Source organism: Rutidosis leptorrhynchoides, chromosome 8 (genome assembly GCF_046630445.1).
Source record: "Rutidosis leptorrhynchoides isolate AG116_Rl617_1_P2 chromosome 8, CSIRO_AGI_Rlap_v1, whole genome shotgun sequence".
Lineage (NCBI taxonomy): Eukaryota > Viridiplantae > Streptophyta > Magnoliopsida > Asterales > Asteraceae > Rutidosis > Rutidosis leptorrhynchoides.
The window spans coordinates 345,743,059-345,758,984 of NC_092340.1; positions in this window are offsets into that span (position 1 = coordinate 345,743,059).

Consider the following 15,926-nt stretch of genomic DNA (forward strand, 5'->3'; position numbering starts at 1 on the left):
ATAAATCCTTGTGTCTATGTTGTTTACATTACTTTATTCATCATTTTGAACATATACACTACACACATCAAGTTTGAGTTGAATTGGTTGATCATAGTTAATCGAATTTGATGATCAATCAAAAAAGTGTTAAAAACGTATTAAGTAACTATTCACCCCCCCTCTAGTTACATACATATAAGATATTCCAATTTTAAGTATAATTAACTTACTAGCTTAAGGCCCGCGATTTCACGAGCACTATTGTATGAGGTTTATGAAAAGTTTGATGGTTTAAGTAAAGTAGCTTTAGATATAAAGACATTGATAATGAAATTTTAGTTTTACAAATGGATAACCATCACCAAAGGCCATTAGCTCTTATGGAAACAATTAACATGAAGCACACATTTGTCTTATTAAACGGGCCATTAGAAGCCTAATAACATTAAAAAGGTCATCCAAATCCAGAAAAATGTTCCATTTTGGTATACAATTCTCCAGTAACCATGGTTGAAACCTTTCAAAATCATATGCAAATGATTAGCAATTAGGCAAACATAATCAGTTCATATTATTTGCAGGCAAGCCCAAACGGTTAAGGTTATCACACATCAGATACTATTTTAAAACGATGTTTGAATCTATAGATTCAGAGTTCATAACAATTAGCTTATGTTTGATCAACCAGACTTCAAACACGTTATTCCTAATAACTTTTCATAGAATCTATTATTCTATTATATTTTATTAAATAATAATTTAGAATATCAATTAATCATTGTTTTTATTGTTGATTAATTTTATTGTTGATTATGCATGATAATGCTAAAAACGAACACATATTTCATAGCATTATCCTTCCAGAAAGACAAGCTTTTAGTTGCAATTGTTCGATTTACAAGTGATATTCGTTTAAATAATAAAAGGTGAAGACAAAAGACAGATTCGACGATTTGAAGATACAAATGACCAAAAAGCTTAAAAGTACAAAGTACAATCCAAGTGGTTCAATTTATTGATGAGAAACGTCTCAAAATTACAAGAGTACAAGCCGCAAAATGCAAAGTACAAGATATTAAATCGTATTAAAGGACGTTCGAAAATCTGGAACTGAGACATGAACCAACTATCAATGTGCAACTCAACGGAGCTAAAAGTACAAGTCAACTATGCACAAGAATATAATATAATATATAATTAATTATATATAATATTATATATTATATTTATCAGCAGCCCACATTTATTTCATTTTAATGAGCTGGAATCCAAAGCTCCGCAGTTGCGGAGCTGTGAGGAGAAAAACCTCTGCAGTCGTGGAGCTGTACAATTTAAAATGGGCCTATAAAAGGTCGCGCATTCTGCCGAACTTATCATCCCTTTTCTTTCTTTTCTATATACGTAAAATATATATATAATTTTAATTTTAATTTTAATTAAATTAATAATAATTGGGTTATTGTAGCGAATGTTTTAAGGTTTTGTAAAGTCGAAACTCTGTCCGTGTAACACTATGCGATTAATACTCAAGGTAAGTTATGTTCAACCTTTTTAAATTAATATCTCGTAGCTAAGTTATTATTATGCTTATTTAAGCTGAAGTAATCGTGATGTTGGACTAAATATTAAGACGGGGTTATTGGGCTTTGGACCATAATTGGGGTTTGGACAAAAGACCGACACTTGTAGAAATTGGACTATGGGCTATTAATGGGCTTTATATTTGTTTAACTGAATGATAGTTCGTTAATTTAATATAGATAATTACAATTTGACGTATCTATAAATAACCACATACACTCGATCAGATACGATGGGCGGGATATTTATAAATACTAATAATCGTTCATTTGACCGGACACGGGGATGGATTAATAGTCAATGGACTCATTAAAACAGGGGTGGATTATATAACGACTCGTCCTAATCCATCTGGATGAATACATTACAATTGGTTACATAGCGAGGTACTTGACCTATATATGATACATTTTACAAACATTGCATTCGTTTTTAAAATACAAACTTTCATTTCATTGAAAGTTGACAGGCATGCATACCATTTCATAATATATCCAACTATAAATGACTTAACAATAATCTTGATGAACTCAACGACTCGAATGCAACTTCTTTTGAAATATGTCATGAATGACTCCAAGTAATATCTCTAAAATGAGCAAATGCACAGCGGAAGATTTCTTTCATACCTGAGAATAAACATGCTTTAAAGCGTCAACTAAAAGGTTGGTGAGTTCATTAGTTTAACATAAATAATCATTTTCATCATTTTAATAGACCACAAGAATTTCATTTCCAGTTCTCATAAATATACGTCCCATGCACAGAGACAAAAATAATCATTCATATGGTGAACACCTGGTAACCGACATTAACAAGATGCATATAAGAATATCCCCTATCATTCCGGGAAATCCTTCGGACATGATAAAACAACATCGAAGTACTAAAGCATCTGGTACTTTGGATGGGGTTCGTTAGGCCCAATAGATCTATCTTTAGGATTCGCGTCAATTAGTAGATCGGTTTACTAATTCTTAGGTTACCAAGCAAAAAGGGGCATATTCAGCTTCGATCATTCAACCATATAATGTAGTTTCGATTACTTGTATCTATTTCGTAAAACATTTATAAAAATTTCGCATGTATTCTCAGCCTAAAAATATAAAGGGAAAAAAGGCAAATGAAACTCACCATACTGTATTTTGTAGTAAAAATACATATGACGTTATTGAACAAGTGTAGGGTTGACCTCGGATTCACGAACCTATATTATTCATATATTTATTAAAACCTATACTTGTAATCGAACAAATATATATATATATTATTATTAGTGATATAATTTTTATATTAGTAACTTTTATATTTCATTATTAATATATATTAATTTTATATATATATAAAAATATAATTTTTGTCATGTCATATGTATTAATTGTTATATATATATATATATATATATATATATATATATATATATATATATATATATATATATAATATATATATATATATATATTTCATTTGTTTGTTAAAATAGTAATTATAACAATACTATAATGATATTAGTAGTGATTATAATGATAATACTAGTATTAATAATAATGATAATAATATTAATGATTCTCATAATAATATTATTAATGATAGTTTTATTAATAAATCTTATAATAATGATAATAACAGTTTTTAAATGAAAAGTTTAGTAATATTAATTATAAGTAGGTTAATAATACTAATGTTTAAAAAAAATGATACTAATACTAATATTAATTAAAAATAATGATAACATTAATAAGCATAATCATAATAATAATAATAATAATAATAATAATACCTAAATGATAAGACTAAAAATGTACTAATGATAATAACGTCTTTAATACTTATAAATATAAATGTGACATTAGTAATAATAATTATAATTCTAACAATCATAATAATAATAATCGTAATCATAACAATAATTAATAATTCACATAATAATAATAATAATAATAATAATAATAATAATAATAATAATAATAATAATAATAATAATAATAATAATAATAATAATAATAATAATAATAATAATAATAATAATAATAATAATAATAATAAAAGTAATTGTGTATACCCTTAAAGCTTTGTCTAAAAAGAATGCTCCAGACGGGACTCGAACCCGAGACCTCTCGTTAAGCCAACAAACAAACCCAGCATTCCTCCATTCCGTGTTTCTTAGATTATATTTGGATTTAATTATATAAAGCCCTTATATTTTTGTTTCTTTTTCTTAAGTTTACAGCCCATCACCTCTCATCATTTGGCCCAACATCAAGCTGGATCTCGGCCCACTACACTAACTCCACGACCCAATTCAATTACGGCCTAACAGAACAGGCAGTCAGGTTGCTGTTGTTTATTAATAAAAAAATAAGAATGCAGGAGGCTAGGCTCGAACTCAGGACCAATTGTCCAACAAACAACTACCAAACCACTGAAGCGCTCTTTAAATCTTGTTATGATTCACGTTTTTATTTATTTAACATATACCTAACTGTTTTCATCTTTCTAAAAAATTCATCACCATCATCGAAACATTATTTCCAGCATCATTATCTTCTTCGTTCCCATGTCCGAGTATCCCAAAATGCCCATTACCCCATGTGTAAAGATCGTTGGATAATGTTACAACACATGTATGATACTCGCCACATACTACAAACTTAATACTTGTAATACCGAAGGAATTGATAAGTTTGGTTGGAAAAACGTCTGAATCAACACCATTATTATCTCATCATCAATACTCATTATCACCTCATCACCAATATTCATTATCATCATCATCGTTTCCATCACCGTGACACCATCCTCATCGATATCTTGCTGTAACTCCATCTCATCGTAATAGCAGAAGAGGAAATAGTAAGTATACATTTTATGATGGTTGATCGAGGGTGATGGTTGCGTACAACAGTATCGGTAGGGAGAAAGAAAAAAATATAAACAGTCTAGTATCAATAGGTGTGTACCCTCTCATTTAAATGGCCACAATTTAAATGATCTTTAAAGGTGTGGTCTCGATCATGTCATGCCACTTGCATACCATTGTGCGTATCATCATATGTGTAGTCACGCGTATGTGAGCAACTGTAACATACACCAATCTTTTATGTACCCATATGCGAAAGAAATAAAAAAATGAAGCAATTAAATCACTAAATGTTTACATGTTGCACGTCATCTTGCAGTACGTTAAATGTGCGTTAAAACTTAAAAGGAATGTATTCATCTTTACAATCAAGCTTGTTGATGTATTGGTTATAACTAAATTTGGTTTGTGTAGTTTTGAATTACATGGTTGTGGTTGAAGTCACTATTCAGACAGAAAAAAATATGGAAAATGATGGTTGTGAAGGTGGACAGAGGTGGTGGGTTTAGGTGGTTATTGGTGTTACAAGGTGGCATGGTGGTGGTGGCGATTGTAGATGGTTCGACGATGGTGGAGGATAGATGGTTTACGGCAGTGGGGTGGCTCATGATGATGGGTTCTAATGGTGGTCTAGTAGTCAAATAACATAGAAAGGAAAAATAATTGCAGGTTGTTTAGGTGGATAGATGCATGAATATATGTCAAGTGTCAAGTATTTATATAATATTAATATTAATATTAATAATATATAAAAACACTACATCCTAAATTAATTAAAAAAAACGTGTTGAAAATTCTTAGCAGCCACACTTTTTAGTTTCTTATACCGACAGTTTTCCCATGCAGTGTTATATCGTACCCTGTTGTTAATCAGTGGCGGATAAAAGTCTTCAAAAAAATTCTAAAATTTTAAATTAACTATATTTATTTATTTTGGTCATTATAGTATAAATTTCGAGCATTAACTATTAAATAAAAATTACATTAATTATTCACTCCCAACCCCCAAGCAAAAATAAAAAGTCTTAAAATTTGACAAACAACATCTAAATATATTATTAATAAGCCTAAAATTTATAAAACTCATTTTCGTATCACTATTTATTTTAAAATTACATAAGTTTGAATTTAACTTGCTTAATATCCATCGAAACATCAAACGAGTATTATACTCATTTAATATTTATTTTTAATATACCTTATTTACATATAGAGATATATTTTAAATAATAATTATTATAATATCTTATTTTTATTTTATTTTACATAATTAAATTTTAATAGCAATAACATATAATATTTCAATTTATATTTGAAATTATTATTTATATATATACACACATATCTATTTACAATTAATTGTTCGTGAATCGTCGGAGATAGTCATGGGTAATTGATTACATGAATATAGTTAATTTTTTTTTTAGACTCAACATTACAAACTTTGCTTATCGTGTCGAAATAATATAAAGATTAAGTTTAAATTTGGTCAAAAATTTGCGGGTCGTCACAGTACCTACCCGTTAAAGAAATTTCGTCTCGAAATTTGAGTGAGGTCTTCATGGCTAACAATAAAAATATTTTCATGACGAATATGAGTTGATAAAATAGAGTTTTATCATTATTTATTAATATAGATAAAACGATTCGATCATGTGAAGCGTACGAGTGACGTTATCACAAAAGAGTAAAAAAATTCGTCTTAACTTTTGACGTAGTCATGGTTGAATTCTGGAATTCAAGGAAATAAAAGAAAATCTTTGAAATATAAAAGATTTGATTCTTCTACGAGTAAGAAAATTAAGATCTCTATAATTAAATACAGTGATCTGCCTCGATTACTCTGTCTGATATTTTCATTATAAATTAAACTCTTCCATTCCATTATTCTCACCATTCCTATACTTTCTTTCTTAGTTCATACATCCAAAAGATTATGAAAATGCTTAATCCCGTTCTAATTCTTGATATTTTCCTAATCATCATTTCTGTCATCCTTCTTTTCAATCTACCACCAGAAATCTGTTTACTTCCACTATTACCTTGGGGTGATACTATTCTTAATTATACTGTATCTTTATATTGCTATTCGTATTAATATCCACGGTTTGTAATTTCTGAATTGTTGTTGGGCTCTATATCTCCCCTTATATTTTGGAGCTCTTTGCCTTTTATTATCTTCTCGACCTCTATTAAAGCGAGTAACGGTCCAGAATTCGTAAGTATGGAGTTTCAAATGAACCTAATAATATTCTTAAGCAGAAATGATTTGTAATAGCACGATGAAATTAGCAACTGCTGGAATCATGGAAAAGATAGAACTATCAAGAAAATATGTTCTTGATTTGTTTATAGATTACATAGAATGTAAGAGTCGTGTAATATGGCACATGATGACATTAAGATCTGTAAATCATCACGTTTCATTAAAAACTCAGCATGACTTACTGTAATATAATCACGTTGATCAAGTGTCATTATATTATACTAACTCATGCATCAGTTTCCAACACTACTTCAAAAACATTCATATTTTTAGCTCAATGGTTTACATAATATAGAAATTAAAACAATTTCCTTTTATGAGATAACACAGATAGCGCAAAGAGATAATTAATATCGGACGAGAATATTTATGAAGATATCTTCATAAATATCGAGGATATTAATAAAGAAAGATACGATGATATCTTAGAATTTCAGAATCAAATTGTGATGAAGAAATTCATTCACGATGATTTAGAGCGGTTAAGGAGTAAGGTATTCGCTAAAGATTTCATCAGGAACATAATCATCAGGATTCTTTATGTACAAGTTTAGTCCTTGTGATTTGTTCAGAGTCTCCTTCATAATTTGCTCAATTCATTCTTCGGTATCAAAATCTTTGAGCTTTTTCAACACTCTATTCTTTATCATCAAACTTTTGACTGTTAAGGTAGTCTTCAGTTTTCACTGCTTTATCAGCTTTCTCAAAATTCAAAGAACTGATTCATAGATTAGAGTGCTTTTCAGAATTTCAGGATGAGAGATCATAATTCTAAGAGGTAAAGGTTATATGTACACATATAACTATTGATGTAGATATGCTACGAGATTTCAAAATACTGATTGCTGATTCACAGTAACTAGTATGGCAATTCTCGTTACAAGATGTGGATGAGTATATGATAAGGTTTCGATAAAGATAATGATTTTTTGGAAAATTAAGGATCAACAAAATTGTTGGTAAGTTTACTACTAATGTAGTGGGACATAAACGGTTCTTCAGTAATGATGATGAAGGAATATTTGTTGTGATGAGGCTTATCCGAATGAGAAATTGAAGTTGATTTGCTGGAGCTGTGACAAAATTGGCTACTTTGAAAAAATAAATGCAACATTATTTTCGGTAATAACAATGCCAAAGGAGCTAGCACAGCTACATGTTAAACGTTTACCCAGGTTCCGAGTGTTTTCAGGTGCATAACCATATGCATCAATCTTTTCTTCTGTAGATGAAATGTGGTTGGTTCATCCTCTCGATTGAAATGTTTTCAAGAATCATGAAAGGTGTGAACGCAGTTTGTAATCGTCAAGATACAAATGAGGTTTAAGATGAGATCAAGTGGCAAACTTGAAGAAATGTTTAGTTTCATATGTTATAATTAATATTTTAATTCATTTTAATTATCCAATGATGGTAGTCCACAGTCGATAGTCCACAGTTAACAGTCCAATAATTCATATATAGTTTAATATATAATATTCGAATTAATTAATACGTATCGTGACCCGTGTACATGTCTCAAACTCGATCACAACTCAAAGTATATATATTATTGTAGAATCAACCTCAACCCTGTATAGCGAGCTCGAACATTACAACATATAGAGTGTCTATGGTGATTCCAAATAATATATATAGATGCGTCGATATGATATGTCAAAACCTTGTATACGTGTCCCGATATTTAAAGTGCGTAAAATAAATAACAGAAATTAAATGACGATAAATAAAGTGCGTAAAGTAAATATCAGAAATTAAATTACAATAAATAAAATTGCGAGAATTAAATTGCGATAAAATAAATTGCGATAAAATAAATTGCGATAATTAAATTACGATAAATAAAATGTAATACTGAATTAACAGTTAGCTAGGAACAGTTAGCTAGGATTTTGTTAGCGTGGATTCTTAACAAAATTTCTCATAGTTAATTTTTTTGTTTCTAACAAATTTTATTTTGTCCAATGTTTTCTTCATTATGCCACTTGTTGGATTCTGATAAGTCAAAATCCAAATATGAAATCGAATGGAAATGGTTATTCTACGGTGAACGAATTCGTATAGCTGTGGTTGTAAGTACGATAGTAAATGACTTGTTGAATCAGATTCGAAGAATGTACATTGTAACTTATTAATGTGAAATCTAAATATTCCTCGGGTATTACCTACCCGTTAAAATATTTTCACCATTAACAGTTTGTACAATAAAAATTTTAATTACAATCTTTATGAAAACATATATACATATATATTTTCTTCAGACGTACTCATGGATTTAATGAGTCAATGTAATATTAAACTCATCAGATTTACGGCTAGAACTAGAGTACATAATCTCTAAAACATTAGAGATTACATAATCGCCATGAAGAACGAAGATAATTGATGTAGAACGATACGTAGAATGATACGTAGAACGATGATTATACTCGAGGTACAGAATGAGATGTTGAGGCGTGTAATGTTGAAACTTGGGTTGTTGGTGGTACTGTTGGTGCCGGTGATGTTGTTGAAGCTTGTACGTTTTGCACCATATTTTCCAAAACTATTACTCGAGCACGAAGTTCGTTGACTTCTTGTATTACTCCGGGATAATTTTCGGTCGAAATGAGTGGATGAATAAGGTTTAGAATTATGGATAGAATATGATTGTGACGAGATACTCTGGAAATGAGAGAGAAAATGGTGTCTCGAACAGGTTCGCCGGTAAGTGCTTCAGGTTCATCGTCAAGAGGGTAAATTGGTTGGTGGAAAGAATCGCCTTCTTCGCATCTCCATTTATTAAGTCGACTACAAACCCATCTCCAATTCATCCAGAATAGATGATGGCTAATTGGTTGATTCATTCCGGTTACAATGCTTTCAGAGCTCGAGTGAAATCCATATCGGAATAGCTGTCGGAATATCTATCGGAATAGCTATCGAAATCTGAGGGACTCGAACTGGTTGAGGGATTCATCTCGTACGATTAGATGAAGTATTTTCTATAAGAAGTAGATTATAGGATGTAGATTAGTATCCTGCAATGCATAATTTACATATGCATATATAATACTAAAATCCCATAAGTTACGGAGGAATCTACGGAAGCTGTCTGGCAAAGGTAACAATAACAGATACGCTAAGATATGAATTTTGTCTATACACTATTCATGCAGTCAATGCAGTAAAACATGTCTAGACTAAGAATAATGAGCAGGTAATTTCCTAAGGATAATAAGCATATGATTTTCGACAAAAATGATAAGCAAAACTTTTGACATGCAGACACGGTCGAAGTCCAGACTCATTAATGCATGCTAACAACTACTAGTTAGACACACTAATGCAAGACCTGGTTCGCTAAGACCACCGCTCTGATACTACCTATAACGACCCTTCCTAATCCATCTGGACGAATACATTATAATTGGTTACATCGAGAGGTACTTGACCTCTATATGATACATTTTACAAACATTGCATTCGTCTTTAAAAGAAAAACTTTCATTTCATTGAAAGTTAACTGGCATGCATACCATTTCATAATATATCCAACTATAAACAACTTAACAATAATCTTGATGAAATCAACGACTCGAATGCAACGTCTTTTGAAATATGTCATGAATGACTCCAAGTAATATCTCTAAAATGAGCAAATGCACAGCGGAAGATTTCTTTCATACCTGAGAATAAACATGCTTTAAAGTGTCAACCAAAAGGTTGGTGAGTTCATTAGTTTAACATAAATAATCATTTCCATCATTTTAATAGACCACAAGAATTTCATTTCCAGTTTTCATAAATATATGTCCTATGCATAAAGACAAATATAATCATTCATATGGTGAACACCTGGTAACCGACATTAACAAGTTGCATATAAGAATATCCCCTATCATTCCGGGAAATCCTTCGGACATAATAAAACAACATCGAAGTACTATAGCATTCGGTACTTTGGATGGGGTTCGTTAGGCCCAATAGATCTATCTTTAGGATTCGCGTCAATTAGTAGATCGGTTTACTAATTCTTAGGTTACCAAGCAAAAAGGGGCATATTCGGCTTCGATCATTCAACCATATAATATAGTTTCGATTACTTATATCTATTTCGTAAAACATTTATAAAAATTTTGCATGTATTCTCAGACCAAAAATATAAAGGGTAAAAAGGCAAATGAAACTCACCATACTGTATTTTGTAGTAAAAATACATATGACATCATTGAACAAGTGTAGGGTTGGCCTCGGATTCACGAACCTATATTATTCATATATTTATTAAAACCTATATTTGTAATCGAACAAATATATATGTTATTATTAGTGATATAATTTTTATATTAGTAACTTTTATATTTCATTATTAATATATATTATATATATATATATATATATATATATATATATATATATATATATATATATATATATATATATATATATATATATATATATATAAATATAAGTTTTGTCGTGTCATATGTATTAAATGTTTTATATATATAAAACATTTAATACATATGACATGACAAAACTTATATTTTTATATATATATATAAAATTAATATATATTAATAATGAAATATAAAAGTTACTAATATAAAAATTATATCACTAATAATAATATATATATATATATATATATATATATATATATATTCATTTGTTTGTTAAAATAGTAATTATAACAATACTATAATGATATTAGTAGTGATTATAATGATAATAATGATAATACTAGTATTAATAATAATTATAATAATATTAATGATTCTCATAATAATATTATTAATGATAGTTTTATTAATAAATCTTATATTAATGATAATAACAGTTTTTAAATGAAAAGTTTAGTAATATTAATTATAAGTAGGTTAATAATACTAATGTTTAAAAAAAATGATACTAATACTAATATTAATTAAAAATAATGATAACATTAATAAGCATAATCATAATAATAATAATAATAATAATAATGTAATAAATAAATGATAAGGCTAAAAATGTACTAATGATAATAACGTCTTTAATACTTATAAATATAAATGTGACATTAGTAATAATAATTATAATTCTAACAATCATAATAATAATAATCGTAATCATAAAAATAATTAATAATTCACATAATACTAATAATAATAATAATAATAATAATAATAGTAATAATAATACTAATAATAATAATAATAATAATAATAATAATAATAATAATAATAATAATAATAATAATAATAATAATAATAATAATAATAATAATAATAATAATAATAATAATAATAATAATAATAATAATAATAATAATAATAATAATAATAATAAAAGTAATTGTGTATACCTTTAAAGCTTTGTCTAAAAAGAATGCTCCAGACGGGCCTCAAACCCGAGACCTCTCGTTAAGCCAACAAACAAACCCAGCATTCCTCCATTCCGTGTTTCTTAGATTATTTTCGGATTTAATTATATAAAGCCCGTATATTTTTGTTTCTTTTTCTTAAGTTTACAGCCCATCACCTCTCATCATTTGGCCCAACATCAAGCTGGATCTCGGCCGACTACACCAACTCCATGACCCAATTCAATTACGGCCCAACAGAACAGGCAGTCAGGTTGCTGTTGTTTATTTATAAAAAAAAATAAGAATTCAGGAGGCTAGGCTCGAACTCAGGACCAATTGTCCAACAAACAACTACCAAACCACTGAAGCGCTCTTGAAATCTTGTTATGATTCACATTTTTATTTATTTAACATATACCTAACTTTTTTCATCTTTCTTAAAAATTCATCACCATCATCGAAACATTATTTCTAGCATCATTATCTTCTTCGTTCCCATGTCCGAGTATCCCAAAATGCCCATTACCCTATGTGTAAAGATCGTTGGATAATGTTACAGCACATGTATGATACTCGCCACATACTACAAACTCAATACTTGTATTACCGAAGGAATCAATAAGTTTGGTTGGAAAAATGTCTGAATCAACACCATTATTATCTCATCATCACCTCATCACCAATATTCATTATCATCATCATCGTTGCCATCACCGTGACACCATCCTCATCGATATCTTGCTGTAACTCCATCTCGTCATAATAGCAAAAGAAGAAATAGTAAGTATGCGTTTTATGATGGTTGATCGAGGGTGATGGTTGCGTACAACAGTATCGGTCGGGAGAAAGAAAAAAAATATAAACAGGCTAGTATCAATAGGTGTGTACCCTCTCATTTAAATGGCAACTATTTAAATGATCTTTAAAGGTGTGGTCTCGATCATGTCATGCCGCTTGCATACCATTGTGCGTATCATCATATGTGTAGTCACGCGTATGTGAGCAACTGTAACATACACCAATATTTTATGTACCCATATGCAAAAGAAATAAAAAAATGAAGCAATTAAATCACTAAATGTTTACATGTTGCACGTCATCTTGCAGTACGTTAAATGTGCGTTAAAACTTAAAAGGAATGTATTCATCTTTACAATCAAGCTTGTTGATGTATTGGTTATAACTAAATTTGGTTTGTGTAGTTTTGAATTACATGGTTGTGGTTGAAGTCACTATTCGGACAGAAAAAAATATGGAAAATGATGGTTGTGAAGGTGGACGGAGGTGGTGGGTTTAGGTGGTTATTGGTGTTACAAGGTGGCTTGGTGGTGGTGGCGATTGTAGATGGTTCGACGATGGTGGAGGATAGATGGTTTACGGCAGTGGGGTGGCTCACGATGATGGGGTCTAATGGTGGTCTAGTAGTCAAATAACATAGAAAGGAAAAATAATTGCAGGTTGTTTAGGTGGATAGATGCATGAATATATGTCAAGTGTCTAGTATTTATATAATATTAATATTAATATTAATAATATATAAAAACACTACATCCTAAATTAATTAAAAAAAATGTGTTGAAAATTCTTAGCAGCCACACTTTTTGGTTTCTTATACCGACAGTTTTCCCATGCAGTGTTATATCATACCCTGTTGTTAATCAGTGGCGGATAAAAGTCTTCAAAAAAATCCCAAATTTTTAAATTAACTTTATTTATTTATTTTGGTCATTATGGTATAAATTTCGAGCATTAACTATTAAATAAAAATTACATTAATTATTCACTCCCAACCCCCAAGCAAAAATAAAAAGTCTTAAAATTTGACAAATAACATCTAAATATATTATTAATAAGCCTAAAATTTATAAAACTCATTTTCGTATCACTATTTATTTTAAAATTACATAAGTTTGAATTTAACTTGCTTAATGAAATGTCCCGTTCATATTGATTATAAACGTTCCATATTAATTGATTTCGTTGCGAGGTTTTGTCCTCTATATGAGACGTTTTTCAAAGACTGCATTCATTTTTAAAACAACCATAACCTTTATTTTATCAATAAAGGTTTCAAAAGCATTACGTAGATTATCAAATAATGATAATCTAAAATATACTGTTTACACACGACCATTACATAATGGTTTACAATAGAAATATATTACATCGACATATGTTTCTTGAATGCAGTTTTTACACAATATCATACAAACATGGACTCCAAATCTTGTCCTTATTTTAGTATGCAACAGCGGAAGCTCTTAGTATTCACCTGAGAATAAACATGCTTTAAACGTCAACAAAAATGTTGGTGAGTTATATGTTTAACCTATATATATCAAATCGTAACAATAGACCACAAGATTTCATATTTCAATACACATCCCATACATAGAGATAAAAATCATTCATATGGTGAACACCTGGTAACCGACATTAACAAGATGCATATATAAGAATATCCCCATCATTCCGGGACACCCTTCGGATATGATATAAATTTCGAAGTACTAAAGCATCCAGTACTTTGGATGGGGTTTGTTAGGCCCAATAGATCTATCTTTAGGATTCGCGTCAATTAGGGTGTCTATTCCCTAATTCTTAGATTACCAGACATAATAAAAAGGGGCATATTCGATTTCGATAATTCAACCATAGAATGTAGTTTCACGTACTTGTGTCAATTTTGTAAATCATTTATAAAACCTGCATGTATTCTCATCCCAAAAATATTAGATTTTAAAAGTGGGACTATAACTCACTTTCACAGATATTTCCTTCCTCGGAAATAAGACTTGGCCACGGATCGATTCACGAACCTATACAAATATGTACATATATATCAAATTATGATCAAAATATAATTACAACCATTTTTATTACGTTTTAAAGATTCGTGTGTATTAAGTCAGCTGTCCTCGTTAGTAACCTACAACTAGTTGTCTACAGTTAGATGTACAGAAATAAATCGATATATATATATATATATATATATATATATATATATATATATATATATATATATATATATATATATATATATATATATATATATATATATATATATATATTATATTGAATCAATACACGACCCAGTGTATACACGTCTCAGGCTAGATCACAACTCAAAGTATATATATTTTTGAAATCAACCTCAACCCTGTGTAGCTAACTCCCACATTACTGCATATAGAGTGTCTATGGTTGTTCCAAATAATATATACACATGGGTCGATATGTGTAACGACCCGTCCTAATCCACCTGGACGAAGTCATCAACATTTGGTCCCATTGCGATGATCGGCTCCATGTAATGTCCTTATATTGAGCAAATGCACAGCGGAACACTTAATTCGTACCTGAGAATAAACATGCTTTAAAGTGTCAACCAAAAGGTTGGTGAGTTCATAGGTTTATCATAACAATCATTTCAATATGTTAATAGACCACAAGATTTCATAATCATAAACATAATACACTCGCAAGTGTATGTAAAGCATTCTAAGTGTTTGAGCACTTGGTAACCATACTTAACATTTAATCAACGTCGCATATTCCCTTTATTATGAAATCTCACTACACCGTACCAAGTGTAGTCACCAAAACGAAGTACTGTGCAACCGTTGAATACTGGTCGTCCAGTCCGGTTGGGGTTGTCAGGCCCGATAGATCTATCAACAGGATTCGCGTTTACAATACCCATGTAAATATTAGTTACCAAGCTACAGGGAAGTATGCCAGTGGTACAACTCAACGTAGAATATATTTTTAAGTACTTGTGTCTATTTCGTAAACATTTATAAAAGCAGCGCATGTATTCTCAGCCCAAAAATATATATTGCAAAAGCAATTAAAAAGGGAGCAAATGAAACTCACCATACTGTATTTTGTAGTAAAAATACATATGA